The 24,316-nt window shown below is 36.0% G+C and overlaps 1 non-coding gene and 1 pseudogene across 1 annotated transcript; one reads left to right on the forward strand and one right to left on the reverse strand.

Moving 5' to 3' along the window:
• The first annotated feature begins 582 nt into the window (after nucleotides 1-582).
• On the forward strand, nucleotides 583-656 carry TRNAM-CAU. Its single transcript has one exon. It is a non-coding gene; the product is annotated as a tRNA-Met (tRNA).
• A 5,022-nt stretch (nucleotides 657-5,678) lies between these two features.
• Nucleotides 5,679-6,652, reverse strand: LOC124888678 (annotated as a pseudogene).
• Nucleotides 6,653-24,316: the final 17,664 nt, after the last annotated feature.

Consider the following 24,316-nt stretch of genomic DNA (forward strand, 5'->3'; position numbering starts at 1 on the left):
ATTGATCGGCATGTTTATGGCCATCTCATTCAGTGGACATGGAATCTTTTAGCAAAGACATGGTCTAGTTTCATTCCAAAATCCCTAGGCTAAAGTCTCTTACGAGAAAATTAGCTGACTTGCTTAGGTGATGGTTTATTCTTAGACAAATGAAAAGAAGCAAGGATCCTTTATTTTGGATGTTCTTTCTCGAACCGGAGTACGTTGTGCCTAGTTCTCACTCCATTTATTCCATTCGTTGAGTGAAAAATGGAAAATTTATGGAACGCTACAATCCCTACCATAAAATGGTGCACCTACACGCCTTTATTGACGTTGTTTTTTGACCGAAAGGCCGAGGGCTAACTATCGAGATTTTGGACTATCTGCATACATACTTCGTGAAATGGTTCATGCATGTTTGTTTGCAGGAGCAACAAGATCAAGTTGGTAAGGATTAATGCTTCATTTCTATTTCTATGGTCGATGATCATAGAAGCCCCTTTACCATTCTGTATAAGTGGACTGTTCTATTTGTACAGATAGGGTGGAGGGATGCATTTTAACCTTATTTATCTATTAGATTTTTGTTCTTATCTTTGGCGTGGGGTAGAGTAGTTTGGTAGCTCGCAAGGCTCATAACCTTGAGGTCACAGGTTCAAATCCTGTCTCCGCAACATCTTGTTTTTCCAAACTATAGTCGGTTTGACTCTGGTAACTAGTAATTAATTCCCGCCTTTCGCATTTTGGGGGTAGAAGGAAAAAGAAAACGTAGGGTAAAAACTCGCACCTGTGTCTAAAGTTTGACTCTTGAGTCAGAATGATAAGGTATTTTGCAAACTTGAATCTCTAGAAAGTAGAAATGCAGTTCGTAAGTAAGCTCTTACTTCTTTATTCAATTCTTTTCCCACTTCATTGCCTTCTATTCCTCTTTTATTCTTTCTAATGTAATATTATAAGAATCCAATGCAACTTCTTCTGTGAACTCTTCTGCTGCAGCAGATTTATTCTGATCCTTTACATCCGCTCTCTCTTTCTATCGCTCCCTTACTTGAAAGCTTTTAGTCGATCTACTCAGTCAAAGAGTTCTTTCAACTTCTATCCTTTCAGCCCTAGTTTTTCTCTAAGCCAAGGAGTTTAGTCGATCTGGTTCTTATTATCTTTCCTCTTTAGTCTAGCTGCAACTTTTCCCCTTGACTCGCCTACTTTGGGGAGTTAATATTCTATAGTTGGAATATATCTTCCACTGGCTGTGACAAAGTCATATCTGCTAGAAGAAGTGTGGTCATAAACTCTTTCTTTCCCCAAGGGCAGAAGGAGTTTGGAATGACTATTTCTCTTGTCTAGTCCACGAAAATGCCCCTTTCTTGTTGTTATAGCTACAAGTCTTGGTAATCTATCTTCCTTCTCTTAGCCCCTAGACCATGATGTATTAGATCCCCATGAATGAGGAAATATAGTTTCAACTAAGGTCTTAAAGTCTATCCCGGTAATGAATCTTTTTCCACTCCCCAACCTCTAAGGAGTCGTAGAGCAATGTCTTTATTGGCAGTTGCGCAACCTTTGATTGAAGCTGCTTTTATGGATTGCGACAGCACCTGGCCTTGGATCAAGGCTCTTACTCGCTCAAGACGTCGATGCGCCACCGGGTTGACCTTTTCCTTACCAGCATGGGGAGTTGCGATGGATGCTAAGATGAAGACTCCTCAGTGCTAATTAGGGGGTACAAGAGATAGTTAAACCGTAAGACTTTCTCTCACATCCCACTTCCTTCCATGAGATAGTCAATTTTAGTATCTTTGAAGAATCATATTGAGAAAAAGAAAGAAGCCTGGGGATAAAGTGATGAGCCCGAGATATTATAAAGCTTTGGGTTTGACTTTTTTTCTACTTTGTATGAGTCGACGTATGGAATACGCCAACACATGACTTTGTATGCCATGGCACTGAGAGAAAGACACAGGAGAATTCCTCTTTTAGGAAGACCTAGTAGCTCAGGATCTCTGACGTTTCATGTCTGTGCCTTTGATCACATACTTTGTCCGTTCGAAGGCTCATGCTCGGTCCTCTTTCATTAGATACAGGGATTTCATTCGCTCACGTCTCGTTTGCAATGGTACTGGGAAAAGAGAAAAAAATGGAGTGAAGAGCTTCATTGACTGATTTCAGAACTTCGCCTTCCTACAACGCTATTCGGATTTCCGATAAGGGTTGCACTCTATATGCCTTTGGATTCAGCTGTTAAATAAAAATTTTAAATGAGAAAGATAGGCTTGAAAGTAAAGCGCTTGGGTGAAGTTCAAAGAAGAATGGCTGTCTCTAGCTACTCTCAGTTTCATTTTCTTTGTAGTTGATCCCGTCTTCCGTACCGGATTCATGGGCTTGGATAAGGCTTTCACTGCCTTAGCTGAAGGGAGTTCCGTCGGTTCAGTTTGCTTAGAGGTAGAAGGCCTAGAAATGGCCTAGAATTCATAAGGAATAGGCACTGTACCAGCCTATAAGGTTTGGCTTTACTTTTATTGACTTTCTTGAGTCAATGTCGCATTTTGCGTGTTTGGTTAGATCTCCTAACTTAATGTAATGAGCGAGAAGTTGAAAAATTTAGTCTTAGCTAAGAGGGTAAGAGAAAAAATCTTTCTTTCCCTCTTACTCTAGAATATTATTGTTTATTCTGTTAGGTGATTACTTTTCATTTTATATAGCTGTAAATGCTTCCTTTTTCTTTCCCTGAGCAAATCAAGTTTCCTTAAGCTCGTTCTTTTAAAGTCGTGAGTCTTTATCTTGTCTTTTCTCTTTTTTCTAAGTGGAATTGTAGGCAGCATTTAGGGTCTAGCCTTGGACTCATTGAAGAAAGCACTTGAGGTGAAGAGAAATGAGAGATTGCGACAACTACGGACCCCTTAACTATGTTTTTGACTAATACTAACTAATAGGCTTTCAGAAGCGTTTCCACACAAAGAGGGGAGGAAGTGCTTGCTTCCAACTTTCCAAATGAGCGGGCATCTGAGCTCAGCAGCGCATTTACTATTTGGAGATGGATAGCGCCAGGCAGGTTAAAAAGAAGGATTTTTTTCCATTAACCGAGGAAAGAAGTAGCAAAAGAATATCGCTATCGTGGGAAAAAAGAAAAATGTAGGATTGATCGAAGGGATCCGGCTAAAAACAAAAATAAAAGATCAAGGAGAGGGAGCTAGACGAGAACTTGCAAGAGAGCGAGCGGCAGATCTAAAACTGCTATAGTAAAGTAGAACGAAAGTACCTCCCAAAGGTTCTAACTTTTCTTGTGCGTTCGGGAATAAATAGAAAGTTTCAAAATGCATAGGAGACTCTTGATTGATTAGTTGTAATGTTAACGAGGTTGTATATAATCCAATGTTCAGTGATATGACTTTCCTACTAACTGGATTGCTAGAATTAGTTGAAGGTGCAGAGTCTTCTTCTTTTGATTTGAGATGAATTCATTTTTCTACTGAAAGTGCTTTTGAAAGGGAAAAGGGAAAAGCCTTGCCTTATTCAATAGTACCATGAAGGATAAGAATAAGCATTACCTCTATTGAAGGAAGAAGCCCCTACCTTTGCTTATTTATTCTTCCTGGTCTTCGAGTCTCATCTGAACGGCTCACTGCCTATTTAGTTACATTTTATGTTTAGATTCTAGAACAGAACTAGATATCCTGGTCGCCTCCCTTGAAAGCTCCTGGTACTACGACTATCACCGGTAAGTTGTGTCAAATCAACATTAGGAAACAAATAAACTGCAAAAGCAACTAAGTCAACGCCTACTTGCTGTGGATCTACTGGTCCAGACGCTTGAATCTATTCCACCGCAAACAAAACAACAGAATATACTACTGCAGGATCTTTTGCTACTTTTTTTGTCATTTCTCTCACCTCTCACTATGCCACCTCAGCAACTGGGACTCTGTAACCTTTTCTATCTATCTTTAGAAGTAGGGAGAGTGAGTCCGTTCCTTTCCCGTGAAGGTTTTGGGATATGTGACCAAATGCTTCCTCCAGATCTAACGTCTCTATCAACTAAATTCTCTATTCTTCACCGGATCAATACTAACTTACCTACTCCTGCTCCTACTAGATCCAAGAGGGCTGATGCCCGATTCCCCAACCCATTACTCATTCCTTCCTGACTCAATAGGGATTGCAATCTCGAGAGAGGGAACAACAATTGACCTCCGGCAATAGGTAGATGGGGTGGACGTAGATGGATACAGTGAAATTAATCCTTATTCTGCACTCCCTCTCACCGGCCTAAAACATATATAAATCATGAATTCTTCAGAGCGGGTTGGCAGGCCGGGTGTACGGGGACCGTCGAAGAAGTGCTTTAATGCACCGCAGCCACTACTTCGACTCCTTTTATACAATTATGAACTCCACGAAACTTTATTAATTCCAATGCAACTCATCCCTTTGGATATAACGTGACAAACTACGCGAGCCTCCTAACGAAGCCAACATAAATCCTATCCAAATAAAAAAATAAAAGGAAGTTTTATTATTGTGGTATACAAGCCACCTATTCTGGAACTTCCAGTTCCAACCGAAGCATATAGATCCATAAATAGATTTGTATGTATAGCCACTTCAGTCGTGCTCATCCTTTCTCAAAAGTATCTTTCTTCTAGGAACATGGTCAACCATAAATTATTATGTTCGCGATTCTTCATCCACCGATGGATAAAATGCTCCAGTTTTTCATTTTCATATGGGGCCGAAAAGTGGATTGGCAATAGGTCGGCACGAAGTGATTCATCATGCTCAAACATGAGCCAATCGCTCGTTAGGGACAGTTTATAGAACATTAAATTCCCACAAATGGAATAAAAAGTGGGTCCATGTAAATGATCAAGACCTCGCAAATAACAACGCTCCTTCCCCATATGAAATTTGGAACCCAAAGGAAATCGTTGAGTAAACTCTATCTTTTTTGTGTTAGTTGACCTAAGCCGCACCCTTACTGCTGGGGTGGGGCTCAGCCTCCGAACCATACGTGGGATGAGCTTTTTCCTCATACAGCTCAGGCCGGAGGCCTGGGGAAGTTTAGAAAAGATGGGGAAACCTAGCAGCTACCGATTGGGGTGGGGATAAGCTTGCTTCTTCACAAGCCTATCCCCTAAAAAAAAACGACCTTGTAGCGCTAGCGCTTCACGTTCTTTCTATTCCATCCCATTCCATTCTGGGATAGGAGGCTACTACTAAAATAATAAGTGAACTAGTCATTGTCTAACCAATTGGCTCGGACACCAGACCATCCGTGTCCGCCTATTTTGTCTCTCCCTAAATGGAATAACTCTCTTCGTTATGTTGCGCCCCGACTTGAGTTCCCATGTCCGCTTTTCTCCGCCCGTAACCCAATAATTTGGAAAAGTCAACACAAGATTAGGGCCATCCCCTTCATTCTATGCTGACCTCGGACCGGGCTTGCTTTTTGGGAAGCCCGTTCCCACCGTGCTTACAGCCCGAATGACCTACCAGTGGTAGTGGGAATTCTTCCGTTCCTTGGTCAAAGACTTGGTTGGATGCGGGATCTACTCCACGAGGTGCGGTACGAACGTAGATGATATCATCACGATCTCTCTTTTTGTACTGCTAGGGATGCTTAATGCCACTTCGTCAACTGACGTTACCTGCGTTTTTGTGTATCTCAGTGTAGTCAGCACTGGGTGTTTTCCAGCAGCGAGGCTTACACCCATTCGCATTAGTTCATCCAAAGTTCCTTACCCTTGTGCACGAATTATTGAATAAGCCATCTTTCTATCAAGGTTAAGGAGTCAACTGAGCATCTCAGCGGCTGGATTGAATACCCAGATCGAATCAGAGTTCACGCCGCCCGCCCTGAACAAATAGGAGGCGTGGGTCACAGGTCGCACATAATCCGTCGGGTCGCACGACTGAAGAACACCCAACATAAAGTTGCACACTCCTCCATGTGAAATATTTATCTTCATAGGAGCTTTTTGATAGTAATCGTGACCAATAGCTATCAGCTCTCGGCTTGTTGGTAAGGTGAGAGCTTCAAGCCCGATTTCAGGTAGCGCACCCTCCACATAAGCACCACCCGATGAAGGGGGGACGGGGAAAGCTACAGACCCAAAATCTTTGACCCTTCTTTCTAAATGGTGGTGCCCGAGGCACCTCATTTTCTCAGTTTGTCATTGCTCATTCCCGTTAGGCCGAAGTGTTTGGCCTTTCCTTCTCCACGCCCGCTCAGGCTTCGCAAACCTATCACGTGGTAAAATAAGAAAGTACAAAAGTATAGTAAACGGAGCACACCACAGAAAGATTCTAAATATGAAAAGTCCCCCTTGGATTTGAGAAGAAGGAAATGAAAAACGGGAACGAAATGAAATAAAGCATTTCTAGCTCTAGTTTTGGATGAGCTTCTCCCAATTATGTCTGGTAATAGAATAGGACGGCTTGCTCTGACCAAGACTCCACTTTTTGCTCAATCTGTGGAGCATATGAATTTCCTGGAATGTAGATAAACCAAAAGAGGGAATGAAGGGATAGGAATAGAAATTATAGTACCATTAGAAAAAAGGGCACCTATGGGAACATCTCTACTGATGAACCATTTCAATAGTACGGGTGATGCTGTGCCACGAGGCACGACCATGGAATTAATTAAAAAGAAATAGTTATGTAGTTGGACCATTTGTTCTATCCATTCGAGTTTTGCTTCTCTAGAGAAGATGGGAGGCTAAAAATGAAGGTGTTCGCAACACATACCGAAAGGGTACTAATTAAACCGACCATTAATGACTAGTTAAAACACCAGGAGTGGTTTGATCCCCTATTTGATCAGACCGCTTTGAGAAAGATAAAAAGAAAACTTTTATAGTTCGGAGCCCAGCTCCAACAACTTCTTCATAAGTGAGGTAAGGTACTTCTTTTGGTTTGAATAGGGCGTCGCCCTTTTTTTGGTTGAAGTAGCCATGACTTTGGTTGTAGTCAGTTTAAACCCATAAACCCAGTCCACTTATAGCCATGTTGAACAAAATGACTAAGTTTAATGACTTGAACAGTTACTAGCCCTCGTATTATAAGATTCTCTCACCCTGTGGTCGATATTCTATTCCCCTTAGTCGTAGGTGCTTGTTCTATTTTTATTCAGTGACCGGGGCTGGCCCTTCAGGTGTCTTGGTGATACAAACAAAGAAAAGATGATAGTTTTTAACATACCTTTGAACAGAAAGCCAATCCTTACCAAAAGAGGAAATAAAATAATCTACCTTTTTTTTTCCTTCCCATTGATTCCCCCCGACAATCAAGATGCACTTCCTTCTAACAAGTGGCTGAGAGTTAGCAAGAAACCTTGGCATCTTGGTAGGAGGTTCACTGCCCCCCTTCTTTCTGGTCCGGCCGCAGTACGGCACCTGAACTCAAAGCTACGATCAGATCCGATTGGATATGGTTCTATCCGACCCTACCCCGGAACTTAGAACGGTCGGCCTGTTTGGACAATAGAATGGGGAGAGGGGGAGTCGTTCCCATTCTCTATCCGGGCAAGAGCAGGAACATCCAAAAAATAGAAAAGCGAATATATGTACATGATGTAACGACATATTCCAAAATACGTGATCCGATTGGATAGGCTGCATGCAGAAAGGAAAGAGTTTACCGACCGCATAACAATTCATTCTTGTGTGTAGCACGTGGGCCCATGTCTCCCGAACGATTATAGTACGACCGCTCATCTAATATAAAATCAATGAGTAGATCTCAACTCCCCTTCCCCATACCATAGCCGGAAGGGATAGCGTATCCACAGAAGAGAGAGTACGGGCCCTTGCCCAACATTTCGTTTAGACGCGACTCAAATGCCTTTATGCTATAGGCTGTGTTAAGCATGCTTCTTTGACAGAAAACAAACTCTTTTTCCATGACAACAGTCGCGACTATAAAGCGCCCGAGCTTCTTGATTAGATAAAATCAAACAAATATTTATCCGAAAAATTATTATATTTATTTTCAAAATAATTCCTAATTAAAATTCGATATTTCATAGAATAAATATTTAAGTAATAAAATTACATAATATCGTATAATTGAACACGATAATATATAATCACAAATTAAAATGATAAAATTACGTACAAAAATATTTTAAATTTTTTTATTCGGATGAAATAGCTATTTTGATTTTATTAAAAATTGAAGAAATTCAGGATTAAATTTAGTTGTGGAGGGCAAAAATTGGGTGTTAATAGATATTTCAAACATGTTTTGATACGGATTTTAGTATCCTGTTTTACAGTATCTTACTTGTTTACCTTCCACACATGTGTTGTATTACTATTTTTTTCAGTGCTCACAACATGTACCAGCTCATGGGTTAGCTTGTGGTCACTTGTGATCGTAAGCACCGTTGTCGTGACTAGGGGGTAGCCTCATATCGTGATAATAGAGAGAACATATAAAAAGATAAATAATGCAACAACATTCTTATAACCTTCATCAATAAAAGATAAATGAAAAAAAATGAAATGAATGCACAATTATTCGAACTCTTGTCGACATTATTCACTCACACAAACCGATTACCATTCATTAATAGCTTTCATATTACTCTTCAAGTCAAACTAAAACATGAATATAAGAAGCACCAAAAACATAATACAAATAACTTAAAAGGCTAATATGTCATTTCTGCAAAATCTTTAAATGTCTTTCTTAATAGGAATATGATATGACATACAAAAGCAATATTATGAATATTACAATTAATTATCTTAGGAGTTATGATAATAAAAAGTTTTGGAATTAATAAAAATAAAGATCACTAAAATTTTACATTAAAGAATATGAATGAATGATTAATTGACATATTTATTATTTTACAATAAAAATAGAGAAGTAGGAGAATTTATCAAGAAAATAAGAAAAAAAAGTAGAATCCTTAACAAAGACTTTAATAAAGATGAGAAATTAAAAAGAATCAAAATATTATTGTGTAATTTTTTTAATATTACTTAAAGCTTACACTGAAGGATTTGTAATAAAAATTCATGAAAAAAATATATCTGTGTTATAAATGTATTTACATTATAGTGAATGTCTATTAAGATCTATCAAGATCTACTTTGATATCTATTTGGATTTGAAACATCTGTTTTTTACGCAGACTAGGAGTAAATTTTTTCTATAAATAGAGGGGTTTTGTTCGTTGTATTTACAATCTGATGATCTCTCATCCCTCAAGAGACGAAATAAGAATCGCTCTCTCTATTCTCTCTACTCTTCTTCTTTATTCTTTCTTATTTTATAACACGTTATCAGCACGAGACTCTGCCAAATAAGGTGAGATTATAAATCTAAAGGTCAGGGTTAGTAATTCCTTATGTTATTTATATTTTTCTATTAATGATATAATTATTGTTGGATTTGAGGAAAAATAATTGGTTTGAAACCATTTATATTTTAAATTTATTCCTCAAGAACAGTATTATAAAAAAGAATGATAATATGTTGGGTTCAAGTCCCATCGATTCATGCCTAATACGCCTTTATATGGATCAAATATTGATTTTGAATCTCAATACACCATATTGATAATATTGCGATGGCTAAGGCAAAATAATGGGTGTTTGATGAAAAGTTTGAAATTTGACCCATTGAATATGCTCTATTCCATGAAGTGAATGTGATAGGAATATATGATAAGTCTGAAATATGACAACTTACTTCATTCTTGAGGTGTATGTGGTAGCAGTGCATAATATGTCTGAAAGAAGACAAGTGATTAAATGCACGAATATATGTGTGGAGGGACAATATGATTATGATCATCAAAAGTGATGATATTTTCACACGCATATTATAATCATAAGATATGATAGAGAAAAATTCTCTACATCATATGTATGCCTTGATTTGCTTCTAAAGTAGCAAAATCTTGAAAGAGGTTATAAGCTATCATAATTTGATAGGCTTAAGACACGATTATATTTCATTCCTGGGGAATGCAAAGCTTATTAATGCAAACGTGTACTTGATTTTCATGGTATCACAACTCACCTCCGAATGAGGCAGAATAACTGAGAAGAGTTATTTTGAAATCTACTTCTAAAGTAGTAAAACTGAAATTTATTCATGTAATAGTAAATCTGAAATTTACTAAAGAAAAAAAAAGTACATGTCAGGGTAAACTTGGAGTTTACTAGAATAAAAGTTCATAAATTGATATGACCGATTGTGACATCTCGAAGATGTGCATATTGAATATTAGACATTTATTGAAGAACTAGAAGATTCTTCGAGAATTGTTTATATCATTTGTTCTCATGATAAGTTGGTTGGACCAACTAATGTTGGGATTGAATTCCTTAAACCTGAAAAATATAAAGGTGAATAAGGGACCGTTCACCTATCATGTGATATATTGAAAAGATGCATCCATAAGATGATCACATGTACATTCATTGTCAACCTGCAGTTTGACATTCATAAAGTTGCTTGCTCACTAAAATTGAGTTAAGAACATAATTCTCAGATTGTTCAATTAAGAAAGTTATCTTGATGATGATGTTTTGACATTGAATGCCTTCGATGAATAGCTAAACCATCGCTAATGAGAACAAAGCTTCATGTGTTGGTCTGAAATATGATATGTTGCATACAATAACACTTGTATGCATTAGACCAATAAATTATGATTATTTCTTCACCCTCAATTGGTTCAAGGTCATGAACCGACTATTTCATTTAATAGTTTTAATGTGCAATATACGATTAATGAATATACCATGATGCACAAATATGGATTCCTCAAAGAAGTAGAGGATGTATGTTAGTTTTTCTAACATAAGAGGGAGATTATAAGCGCTATGAAATATGTTATGAATTATCACCATATCCTTATCCAAAAGATAATTCAAGTCAAATGCTGAAAGCATCTCATATTAAGCGCAAGTATTCTTATTTTGTGTTCCTAAAGACAAAGTCTATGCATGCGTGAAGCATGGTAGACTGACCGGTTCCAAAAGAAATAGTCCTTAAAAAATAAGGAGAAAATAATCATAATAAGAAGGTAATGAGTTCTTGAAGAGCCTACGACATACCACTTCATGAAATCTTATGAGAGGTTCATGTACTTGAAAATAATGAAGGGATGAGATCTCAAATGTTATGTCACATTGTGAACCGATATAAAATGATATAACATCAATATCTTTGACACAATATTGACGTAATATTGTGAAAGATTACGAAGATCTAAATTCTACTTTAATTTAAGCATGCTGACGTAGAAACATTTATCAAGTGACATGAAAGGATGCATCTTGGTAAGTGAAAACTTATTTAATTTGCAGTCCAGACACTTGGAGATGTGACACATAAAATGTTGAATGTTGTCACTTAGACAAAATTTGTATGAAAACTTCTTTAAGGATTCAAAATATAAAAGTTTCTGGGAAACTTATTGATAATCCTTATATTGTATAAGCTTATAGCTTGAAAATTATTGAAACTCTTGGAGAGTTTTCAAAAGCAATAAGATTATTTGCTGAAATGAGAAATATACCAATTTGGATTGGTTATGAAGTATCATATCTTAGTACAATTGGTGCACTCATGTATCTTGTAAAAATCTACAAGACCCAATATAGCCTTTCGTTCAATTTTTTAGCAAGGTATATTTCTACTCCTACAAGGAGACATCAAAATGGGATAAGATGCATGATTTTATTTTATTCTAAAGATTGAAGTCCCGATCTTACTGGTCATGCTGATTTTGGGTTTTCATCTAACCCGCATAAATCTCGATCTCAAACATACAATGTATTCACATGTGGGATACTGCCATATTTTGGAGATATACAAAGCAGTCTATCTTAGCCACTTCATCGAACCATGATGAGATAATATTTATTCATGAAGCAAGTCAAGAATGAGTATGGTTGAGATCCATGATACATCTCATTCGAGAAAAATATGGTGTAAAATATGACAATCTACCCATAATTTTATACAGAGATAATTCAGCATGCATAGCACATCTTGAAGGGGGATTCGTAAATGGAGATAGAACGAAGCACATTTTGCCAAAACTTTTCTACATACATGAGCTACAAAAGGATGATGATATTAACTGCAATAGATTCGTTCAAATGATAATGTGACTGATTTATTCACCAAGTTTTCTCCAATTACAACTTTTAAGAAGATGGTGCACAAGATCGGGATGCAAAGGTTCAAGGATGTTCTCATTAGGGGGAGTTAATACGCGATGTACTCTTTTTTCCTTACGAGGTTTTGCCCCACTGGATTTTCCTTGTAAGGTTTTTAATGAGGCAGGCGAAATGCGTATTATTAGAGATGCGTATTCTTTTTTCTTCACTAGATTTTTTTTTCCTACTGGATTTTTTCTAGAAAGGTTTTAACGAGGCACTTTATCTACCAATTAGACATTCAAGGGGGAGTGTCATAGATGTATTTACATTATAGTGAATGTCTATCAAGATCTATCAAGATCTACTTTGATATCTATTAGGATTTGAAGCATCCGTCTTTTACTCAGACTAGGAGTAAATTTTTTCTATAAATAGAGGAGTTTTGTTCATTGTATTTACAATCTGATGATCTCTCATCCCTCAAGAAAAGAAATAAGAATCGCTCTCTCTATTCTCTCTACTCTTCTTTACATCCAACAAAGTCGTAAGTTTTACTATTTTGGATCAAAAGCAACTATAAACTTACAAAAATAAAAAACTTAATATAAAATATAAAACAAAGATGGAACATATGAAAAATAATATATTTTATTGTTACTTTTGGTGATTGGTGAAAAAATTCAAATGACAAGATGCTCTTACAAAAATCTCTTCCAAGTCTATAAACATTCATTTGTATTTAATAAAAATATTCATATTATGTATCCTTTTATAATTTACATATTCCCAAAATAGAACAAACAATATATGAGAAAATGTAACTCCATTTATTTTCTCTATTGCCTAACATTATATCGATATCTTCCCCGAAGCCATTTGCTATTTCAGAGTAATAATCATCATAAGTGAAAATATGTCAATATTACTTATCATGAAAACTTAATTTAATTCATAAGTGATAAGAAGTGGCTAAAAAAAAATGATTAGTGTGCATATTGTTGAATTACTATTTAGTGAGGTTTTGATGTATTTCTTGAACAATACTTTCCCTATTTATTTGAAGGTGGGAATATTTTCGAAAATTGAATAAAACATTTATGAATATAACTTTATCAAACGTCTTATAAAATATTTCAATCGTTATGTTTACAAACATGTATATTATTTTTCTTATAGCTTTCAAATATGTAAGTAATTTATTTTAAAATATTTGAAGAATTTTTATTCGAATTCATAGTTAAAATTATGTTCTGACCCCCTTTGCATAAATTAAGACCGATGGTGTATATATTTTGCATGGCTGATTAAGGGATAAAATGCAATTATCTATATAATATAAATAGCAAGAAAGTCTTGCATAGGGGGTTGCCAAGTGGACTAATAAGATAATGCCATTTGTTACTTTTTAGGACAAATTAGGTAAAGTTAGTTATTTTTTTATGTTATTTTCTATTTCAAATAAAAACATTTGGGAGGTTTAATCTAATTTCGAGTTCTTACTTACATCATAATTTAAACATCTTAGAATAATCTAATTTGAGATCTTATTTAGATAAGAAACTAAAAATCTTATAATACATAATCTACATAAACTTTTTTAAAATTTATTTGACTATTTAGATTAAGATATAATTTTTTTTTTAATAAAAAATATTGGAATATTTTAATGTAAAAAAATCATTGTTTATTATAGCTTTTTAAAATTTTGATAGTTATTTATATTTTCCATTTTTTTTAAAAAAAATAAATAAATCTCGACAGTTTTTTAAATCATAGTGATGATTGTCTATTTACTCTTTTGTTAAATTAAGATTGTTTACATTAATTATTAAAAGTTAATAGTAATAAATTTAATATGGGATTAACTCCCACACCTCCACACGTTTAGGACTCTTTCTTCACAACCGCATCTAGAACTCTTTTTCTTTGTGGGAAGTAATCAATTTTAAAATTTCTACAACTTCTTAATAAAATTTAATTTTTTCTGTTACTCTAATCTTTAATTCAATTTTTTTACAATTTAATAATTATATTGATGGTTATCTAATGAATTCAATTTTATATAGATTATTTTTAGTTAATATAAATAAGTCATCTACCAAATAATCAATTTCGTGTTGGGACCATGAAAACTGTTTCAAGAAAATATTTTTTATATTTATTTTATTTTTTAATAATTTTTAAATAATAATTTTATATTTATAGAATTCTTTGTAAATTCAAAAATTTGTCAATTTGAAAATTGACATGTTATTTGGCTTAAATTTCTTTTTGATTTAGTACTATTGTTAAATCAAAATACTATTAATATATATTATTATAGATCACCATTATTTCGTGATGTCACCTTTATACCCCTTCATTTATATTATGAAAACTATTAAAAATATAAAATAAATTTAAAAACAAATAGAAAAAAATTAACAAAACTTATCCCATTTTCCCCGGAACTCCACTTCATGCACCAAAGATAAACGTGGGTGTGTGCTTATAAGTAATTGTGTTAAAAAATTAAATTTGAATTACAAATAATTTTAAATTTTATCTTTCAATATTTTTTAAAATGGAGTTAGAGTTGATTACAACTTCTTATTCACGACTGAACATTCACATATATTTTTAGTCTCTCTATCTCTAGGCATAATTCTATTTTTCAAAATTTACAGTTTTCTTTCTCTCAAACTCTCATGAATTTTACTTTCATAGAAAAAGTATATGTCCATTCACATATAAAAATCAGGAGGTTTAGACAATTATTTTATATTTTTTTCTAATTAATAATTCTGTAACTATTTTTCAAAAAAATCATCAAATTGTATGTCATTGTCAATTTATTTGAAAAGAGTAATAATAGGAACCACCAAGTAGTTCGTAAAAAAAAATTATTAATTAATAAATTCATGAATCTCTTGTTAATTCAATTACAAGTTATGGTTACAAGTGTTTTCAAAAGGAATGAGTCATATCATGTTTTAAGTGTTGCAATTTCCATTGTCATGATCAACTAATTTCAGAATTAATTCTCAAATTATGAATTTAGCCATGAAACCATGTTATTTTCTTATGTTTAAAGCACTTCCATGTGGAGTTTATGATTTTCACATGTTTGATGAATTGCCTATGTTTTGGGTCTTTGAACCATGATCACATATTACAGTATTTCAAGTTTGATATCATATTTTTTTTATCATTCAGTGCTGGTGGGTTATGAACATCTGATACCTACTTCTTTTTTATGATTTCAGATTCTCAAGTAATGATTAAGTTAAACCATGAATGTTATCAGTTACTCAGTTTTTATGATCATGATGAGCAATGTTAGTCGTTATGTTTAGTTAAATATAGTTCAGTTAAGTACCAGTGTCATTTCAGTTGGGAGTAGGATTTAGCACCGAGTGAATACAGGGGGAGGCTCCCCATCAGTTTAGGCAGAGTTGTTAGTAGCAGTTCCTACATTCCATAACTATGTAGCTAGTATAGGATATGAGGGGTCACCTATTAGTTTAGGCTTGACTTTCTCTCAAGGGTCACCCGTCAGTTTAGGCTTGACACCCCGATCTTTCGGGACACCAGTTTAGTAGATCCACACAGCCAGTGTTAGTACCCATGTCACGGTACCTATACCCTTTCAATCAGGGTCACATGTTGGATCCCGATTAGCTCAGATTGAGGCATATCAGTTATATGATACCTTCCATTATCTCAGTACAATATTCAGTGTATCTCAATTTAGGTTTGCTTGACCAAGTATTTCATACATAAATTATTCAGTTATTCAGTTATACAAATTTCAGTCTTTAAGATTACAGATCATATCAGAAATATGTTTATTCTTAGTCTTACATTTTCAGATATTGTATGTTCATGCATTTTTACTCATCTACCTCATGCATTTCAGCCAGCCCCCATCTTATACACCAGTACATTCAAAGTACTGACCGCATACTTTTCTTTGCGCTATGTTATCTTATAATATAGGTTCAGATGCACAATTTTTCGATGATTCATAAACGGCTTAATTACTTATCAACAGTATTGGTGAGTCCTCATCCATCAAGGACATGATATGTTTATCTCAGTTATTTTAGTATTTCTATATTTTTAGCCAGTTAGAGTTAGTTGGGGGTCTATTTTACTAAATTCTCATGATGTTTAGAGGCTTTCAGACAGTCAGTCCATCTATTTAGTATTATCAGTTACTCAGATAGATAGTTTGATTTCCAATATTTTATCAGATATTTTAGGCATGTTTTGATTCATGTTTAGTATTCAATTTTACAACAGCTTATTAGTTTATCTTCTGCATATATTGTATCGCTATTTTTTTCAGTTGTCAAAGCAGGTACCAGCTGATAGGTCATCTTGTGGTCACTTTATGATTGTAAGCACTATTGTCACAACTAGGGGTAGCCTCGGGTCATGACAAAAACTTGGTATCAGAGCCTAAAGTTTTAAAGTGTCCTAGGAAGTCTGAGAGTTGCGTTGAGTAGAGTCTTGTGCATGGGTGTGAAGCGCCACACACTTATGGACAAGAGGCTATGAGGCAATTTAGGAAAGTTTACCCTTTTTCAGTATTCAAGTCATATGAAAGAGCATGAGATCTATTTAAAAACTCTTTATAATACACCCTTCATTCCATTTATAGACAATTCCTTCCAGAAGAAATAACAGAAGAAGGAATGGGGATCATCCCACACCACTGCCTATTCAGGAAGATCCCCTGCATGAGCATGTCTCTTACGCCAATTTCAGGTCTGCTTTCACGACCCTGGACCATTCAAAAACTACTCAAAATAACCAACAGGATGTTTCCCCATCCAATCTAGTGGAAAATATGGTTGTAGTTAGGATTTAAGATTTCACCCAAATGAATCCCCTATTATTTTCTGGATCCAAGTCTAAAGAGGATCCATAAGAGCTCTGGGTATGGTCTAGAAGGTGACAGATATCATGGGAATAATTTTGAGTGAGAGTGCAAGGTTGGATGCATATCAGTTACAGGATGTAGCACATATCTAGTTTAAGTAGTGGAAGAAGGACCGAGGTGTGGAGGCAACGCCTGTTGACTGGGAGGAGTTTGCGATAACTTTTTTTGATAGGTTATTTTCATTAGAGTTGAGGGAAACTAAGGTGTAAGAGTTCATTAACTTGAAGCAAGGTTGTATGAGTGTGAAGGAGTACTCGCTTATGTTCACTCAGTTGGCGAGGTATGCTCCTACTATGGTGGCAGACAATAGGTCTAGAATGAGTAAGTTTGTATCTGGTATTGCTAATAGTGTATTCAAGGAGTGTAGGACTGCCATGTTGATGAGGTAAATGGACTTAACTAGACTTACAGTTCATGCTCCATAAATTATGGAGAAGAAACATAATGAGAGAGAGAGAATGAGAATAACAGTGCCAGAATAGGTAGTTTCAACTTTTCTCAACCAACGTTAGAAGGTGGAAACCATTTTTAGTTTTATCAGAAATCTTCAGCTCTGGATCCATCTTCAACAAGTGTGATAGTGCTCAATTCAGGCAAGACAGTCAGGCTAGGACGCTAGGCTCTAAGTCCCATGGTAGTGTGAGCAGTGGTCGTACTAATTTGATTTGTTGGAAATATGGTAGAAATCATTAGGGAGAGTGTATGTATGGTAGTGATGTATGTTTTGGATGTGGCAAGCCAGGCCACAGGGTCCGAGTGTGTTCGGTAGTTGCACAGAGAGGCCAAAATGATCGCTAGAACGACCAGACTACTTCTTCAGCAGCACCAGTGGGTTGCCCAAATTAGTAGGGTGTCACTTCCAGTTCCACCAGCGAGAAGCATCAGAATAAGTTGTATGCACTCTAGGTTCAGTATATCAAGAAAGTTCTCTTAAAGTGGTTACAGGTACATTGCAGGTCTTTGATCTCCACGTTTATGCTTTATTAAATCCCAGAGCTTCACTTTTTTGGTGAATCCTTATATAGATGTCAACTTCGACGTTAGTCCCAAAACATTAACAAAGCCTTTCTTAGTGTCTACCCCAGTGGGTAAATTTATTATAGGCAGATGGGTATATAGAAATTGCTCGGTCACAATATCTTAGAAAGTCACCTTAGTTGATCTTATGGAGTTTGAGATGACTAATTTCGATGTCATTCTCAACGTGGATTGGCTCCATTCATGTTATACATTAGTTGATTGCAGAAATAGAGTCATTCAGTTTTAGTTTCCCAATGAACCAGTCATTGAATGGAGGCGTAGTACTTCAGTGCTTAGAGGTCAATTTATTTCATATCTTAGAGCAAGAAAGATGATATCTAAAGGGTGTGTTTACCATTTTTTTAATCAATGACTCTAGTTCTGAGATTCCAAGTATCGAGTCAGTTTCTGCAGTAAGGAAATTTACAAATGTTTTCCCTGAAGATCTTCCAGAGTTCCTCCCAAAAGGGAAATTGACTTCAGAATAGATCTCCTTCCAAATACCCATCCTATCTCTATCCCGCCTTATAGAATGGGTCTAGCTAAGCTTAAGGATTTGAACAAACAATTAAAAGGTCTCTTAAATAAGGGTTTCATCAGGCCAAGTGTTCCTCCATTGGGTGCTCTAGTCTTATTCGTGCGTAAGAAAGTAGATTATCTCAAAATGTGAATTGATTACCTAAAGTTTAACAAAGTCACCATAAAAATAAGTATCTACTCCCCAAGTTGACTTGTTCAGCCAACTTTAGGGTGCCAGTTATTTCTCTAAGATAGACCTTAGATCGGACTATCATCAGCTTAGAGCCAGAGAATGTGATATTCCAAAGATAGTTTTCAGAACTAGGTATGGTCACTTTGAATTTCTAGTTATATCTTTTGGACTAACGAATACCTCTGCAACTTTTATGGACTTGATGAATAGAGTGTTGAAGCATTACTTGGACATGTTCATCATAGTCTTCATTAATGATATTCTATTCCCGTAGTTAGAATGGTCATGCAGACCATCTGAGAATTATGTTGCAAACCTTTAGAGCTCATCAGTTGTTTGCTAAATTCAGTAAGTGCAAATTTTGGATAAGATCAGTAGCTTTCCTTGGCCGTATTATTTCAAGTGATGGCATTAGAGTTGACCCTTAGAAGAGTGAAGCTGTTAGAAACTATTCTAGACCCATCTCTCCATCAGATATCAGGAGTTTCTTGGGTTTAGCTGACTATTACAGGGTTTTTTTGAAGGATTGTCTCCTATTTCCACCCCAATTCCTCGATTGACTTAAAAAAAAGTCAAATTTTAGTGGTCAGATTCTTGCAAGTTGAGTTTTCAAGAGTTGAAGACTCAACTCACTTCCGCCAAAGTCTTGACTTTTCTAGATGGTTAAATTACATCCGTAGTTTACTATGATGCTTCCAGAGTTAGTCTTGATTGTATTTTGATACATAGAGGTAAGGTCATAGCCTATGCCTCTAGACAACTTAAACTTCATGAAAATAACTATACCACCCATGATCTTGAGTTGGCAGCTTTTGTATTTTCTTTGAAAATTTGGAGACATTATCACTATGGGGTTCATGTTGATGTGTTCACTAATCATAAGAGTTTACAGTACGTGTTCACATAGAAGATCTGAATCTTCGTCAGATAAAGTGGCTTGAGTTATTAAAAGATTATAATATGAGTGCGTTGTATCATCCGGGCAAGGACAATGTAATAGTAGATGCCCTTAGCAGGTTGTCTATGGGTAATGTTGCTCATGTTGAGGAGGATAAGAAAAAGTTAGTTGATGAGGTTTGTCGGCTTGCTAGACTAAGTGTTCGATTGGTTGATTCAACGGAGGGTAGTGTATGGGTTCAGAATGGTTTGGAATCTTCCTTGGTGTCCAAAGTGAAAGAAATGCAAGTCAGATATCCTAGTTTGGTTAAGTTGAACGAGGCTTTTAGAGATTAAAAAGTGAAGGGTTTCTCCCAAAAAGAAGATGGTGTGCTTCATTGCCAGGGTAGATTATGTGTTCCGTGTGTCGATGGCTTGGGATAGCAAATACTTTCAAAAATGCATTGTGCGTGATACTCTATCCACCCAGGAACCACTAAGATGTATAGTGACTTGTGAGAAATCTATTGGTGGAGTGGTATAAAGAAAGATATTATAGATTTTATAGCTAAGTTTCTAAACTGTTTGTAGGTCAAGGTTGAGCACCAAAGGCCTAATGGTACATTGCTAGAGTTCATCATCCCCACTTGTAAGTGGGAAGCGGTGAACATGGATTTTATGATAGGTTTGCCTCATACACGTCATCAGTATGATTTGATATGGGTCATTATAGATAGAATGACCAAATCAAATCATTTCTTGCTAGTTCATACTTCATACTCAGCTAAAGATTATGCCAGGATTTATCTTAGGGAGTTGGTTATGGTATATAGAATTCTGTTCTCTATCATATCAGATAAAGGTACTCAGTTTACCTCTCACTTTAGAAAGGCTTTTTAGAAGGGTCTTTGTACCCAAGTTCATCTCAGTATAGCCTTTCATCCTCAGATAGATGGTTAAGCAGAGAGGACCATTCAAACCTTAGGGGATATGTTGTGGGCATATGATATCGACTTTAAAGGTAGTTGGGATGACCACTTACCTTTTAGTGAGTTTGCCTATAACAACAATTATTACACCAGTATTTAAATGGCTTCATTTAAGGCTCTTCATGAAAGGAGATGTACGTCTCCTATTGGTTGGTTTGAGGCAGGAGAAGCTTCCTTGATAGGGCCTGATACAGTGTTTGATGTGATGAAAAAAGTTTAGTTGATTTGGGAGAAGCTGAAGGCAACTTAAAGTCATCAAAAATCTTATGCAGATGTGAGAATAAGGGACCTTGAGTTTGAGGTTGGTGATTTTTTCTATTTAAAGATTTTCCCTATGGAGGGAGTGAAGAGGTTTGGCAAGAAGGGGAAACTCAATCCCCATTATGTTTGCCTATTTAGAATCTTGAGCTATTTTGGGAAGATAGCTTATGAGCTAGAGTTGCCTACAGATTTGGTGATTCAGCTATAGTTGATTTGGTGATCCAGTACATCCAGTATTTTTAATTTCCTTGTTAAAGAAATGTATTAGTGATTCAGCTGCAGTTGTTCATTTAAAAGATATGGATTTAAAGGATAGCATTTCCTATGAAGAAGTCCCAGTTGAAATCCTTCATCGTTAGATTCGTAGGCTAAGAAATAAAGAGGTTTCCTTGATTAAAGTCCTTTGGCGGAATTAGTCGGTTGAGGGAGATACTTGGGAAGTAGAAGCATATATGCGGACCAAGTACCCTCATATTTTCTCCGCAAACCCAGATTCATCTTAAGATAATGATCTCCCTTATATTGACTCTCTTCCGTTCTCAGTTTCATCTATGTAACCAATCTCATGTCATTGCACGTATTCATGAAACTAGTTTAGTTCATGTATCATGTTTCAGACCTAGTTAGGTAATCGTGTTTCCAGTCATGCATGTTCAGTATATGATCTCAGTTTTTCAAGTATTCTCAGCTAAACCAACCTTATTCAAGGATGAATGTTCTCAAGGGGGAGATATTATAATACCCCGTAAGATGCTAAGCTCAATTCAGCTCTTAGTTTCTTGCTTAAGGGGCCCAAGGCTTGAAAATTTCACTAAGTGTTGAGGACTTAGTCATTTTCAAGACCCTTAGACTTTGTGGATTTTTAGTATGGCCTTATCAACTCCAAATCTTTTGTTTTAAGTTGATTCATGGTTGGGGAGGTTAAAAGTATGTCTTAGGTAAGTTTTAAGATTTTTGAACTAGGTTTAGGATAATTTTGGATGGCCAAAACAGTGCAACAATGTATTTTGGCTGTGACACGTTGCTTTCTCGCACTATGAGGAGCTCTGTGATGCGTTTCTCTCTCCAGTGGAGTAAGCTACATGACGTGTTGCTCTCTCTAGTGGAGAGAGAGGCACGACGCATGGCTCTGTCTTGTACAGTGTTATTGATTAAGTGCCTAAGGGGCATTTGAATTATTTCACTCTTCCTATTTTGTCCAAACACGAATTTTGGGGTTCCAAAAGGGAATTATTTGCCTCTTTTACCCAAATTGCTCTTGAGAAACCTGCCTTCTTCCCCAAGAACAAATTTAAGCTTCATTCTCAAGAAAATCAAGTGTTCAATCTTTCAATCCAAGAAACTTCCAAGAATTTAGTTGTTAAGGTATGTGGGATGTTCATTCATAGGTCTCTTTAACCCATAGAGTCCAGAAACCCTCTTTTTGTTTAATTTATGAGTTCATATATGTTCAAGGTAAAATAAATTCATGAATCTCTTATTAATTCAATTACAAGTTACGGTTACAAGTGTTTTCAAGTGGAATGAGTCATATCATGTTTTTAGTGTTGCAATTTCTCGTGTCATGATCAACTAATTTCGGGATTAATTCCTAAATTATGAATTTAGACATTAAACCACGTTGTTTTCTCATGTTTACAGCATTCCCATATTGAATGTATGATTTTCACTTATTTGATGAAATGCCTATGTTTTGGGTCTTTGAACCATGATCGCATATTACAGTATTTCAAGTTTAATATCATATTTTATGATCATTCAGTAATGTTGGGTTATGAACACTCGGTACCTACATGTTTTACATGATTTCAGATTCTCAAGTAATGATTTAGTTAAAACATGAATGTTATCAATTATTCAATTTATATGATCACGGTGAGCAATGTCAGTTGTTATGTTCAGTTAAACTTAGTTCAGTTCAGTACAGTGTCAGTTCAGTTGGGAGTAAGATTTAGCACCGAGTGAATGCAGGGATGGCGGCTCCCCCATCAGTTTAGGCAGAGTCGTTAGTAGCAGTCCCTACATTCTAGAACTACATAGCTAGCATAGGATATGAGGGGTCACTTGTCAGTTTAGGCTTGACTTCCTCTCAGGGACCGTCCGCTAGTTTCGGCTTGTCTCCTTGGTCCTTCGAGACACCAGTTTAGTGGATCCACACAACCAGTGTTAGTACCCATGATACAGTATTGACACCCTTCCAACTGGGGTTATAGGTTGGACCCCGATTAGCTAAAATTGGGGATTGTTGGTTATATGATACCTTCCTCAGTCTCAGTACAGTATTCAGTGTATCTCAGTTAAGGTTCTCTTGACATGGTAATTCATACATTAGTTGTTCTATTATACAGATTTTAGACTTTAAGATTACAGATCATATCAAAAACATGTTTATGCTTGGTCTAGAGTTCTCAGATATAGTATGTTCATGCATTTATGCTCAGTTACCTCATGCGTTTAAGCTAGCCCTCATCTTATATACCAGTACATTCAAAATACTAACCACTTATGACATGACCCGCCTAGATGGCCTTGTCGATATGGGCGTCCAAGGTCCAACTGGGACCGGAGACCACCTCTTCCAGTACCCAACGCTAACTACAACTACCTGCCCTGAGTTGGGTGAATATCAAACATTTAAGAAGATAGTAAAATACCAGACATGAAAACTCTAGGATAATTTATCAAACACATGAGGAGCATGCTTAGATCATACAATAATCAACACATATAGTTATCATGGCTACATAAATCAACTTGCAAATTGAAGGTTTATCATGAAGATCATGTAATTCAACACATAAAAGGATTAATTTTATAAAATCTTGTAATTTAATCATGAACTAAAATCCAACGATAACATGAACATGAATTCAATTCAATTCAAGCATAGAAGTTCATAATTCAACAATCTTGTAGTTTGAAAATAGATTCATGGACACTATAGGTGAAAGAGACCCATAGATGAACACCTAACATACCTTGGGTTATTAGTGTTGAAGGTGCTTGAAGAAATTCTTGAGTTTTGACCTAGATTCTTGAAGCTATGGTTTATTTTCTTAAGAGAGAATGCTTTGATTTTGGGGAAAATTGAATAATAATGATGTAACTAGGTTAAGTTGGGGTAATTTACATGTTAAAGGCTGACTTGGGTCATGGAAAATACCCAATTAACCGTGGGAATGATTTAAAATCGTTACTGAAAAATTCCCAATTTGGACACTTGGAGCCACGCGCCACTATTGCGCCAAACCACTGAAAAATGACAACTGAGAATGTGGTTGGTGGTGAGATGCGGTGGAATCGCGTTACAATACTGGATGGGATCTGAAATCTTAGCGCAACGCGGTACAATCGCGTTGCTTTACTAGAAATTGACAATTGTGGATTGGGTCCTTGGCGTGACGTGCCAATATCGCAGAGC

Source organism: Capsicum annuum, chromosome 11 (genome assembly GCF_002878395.1).
Source record: "Capsicum annuum cultivar UCD-10X-F1 chromosome 11, UCD10Xv1.1, whole genome shotgun sequence".
Taxonomy (NCBI): domain Eukaryota; kingdom Viridiplantae; phylum Streptophyta; class Magnoliopsida; order Solanales; family Solanaceae; genus Capsicum; species Capsicum annuum.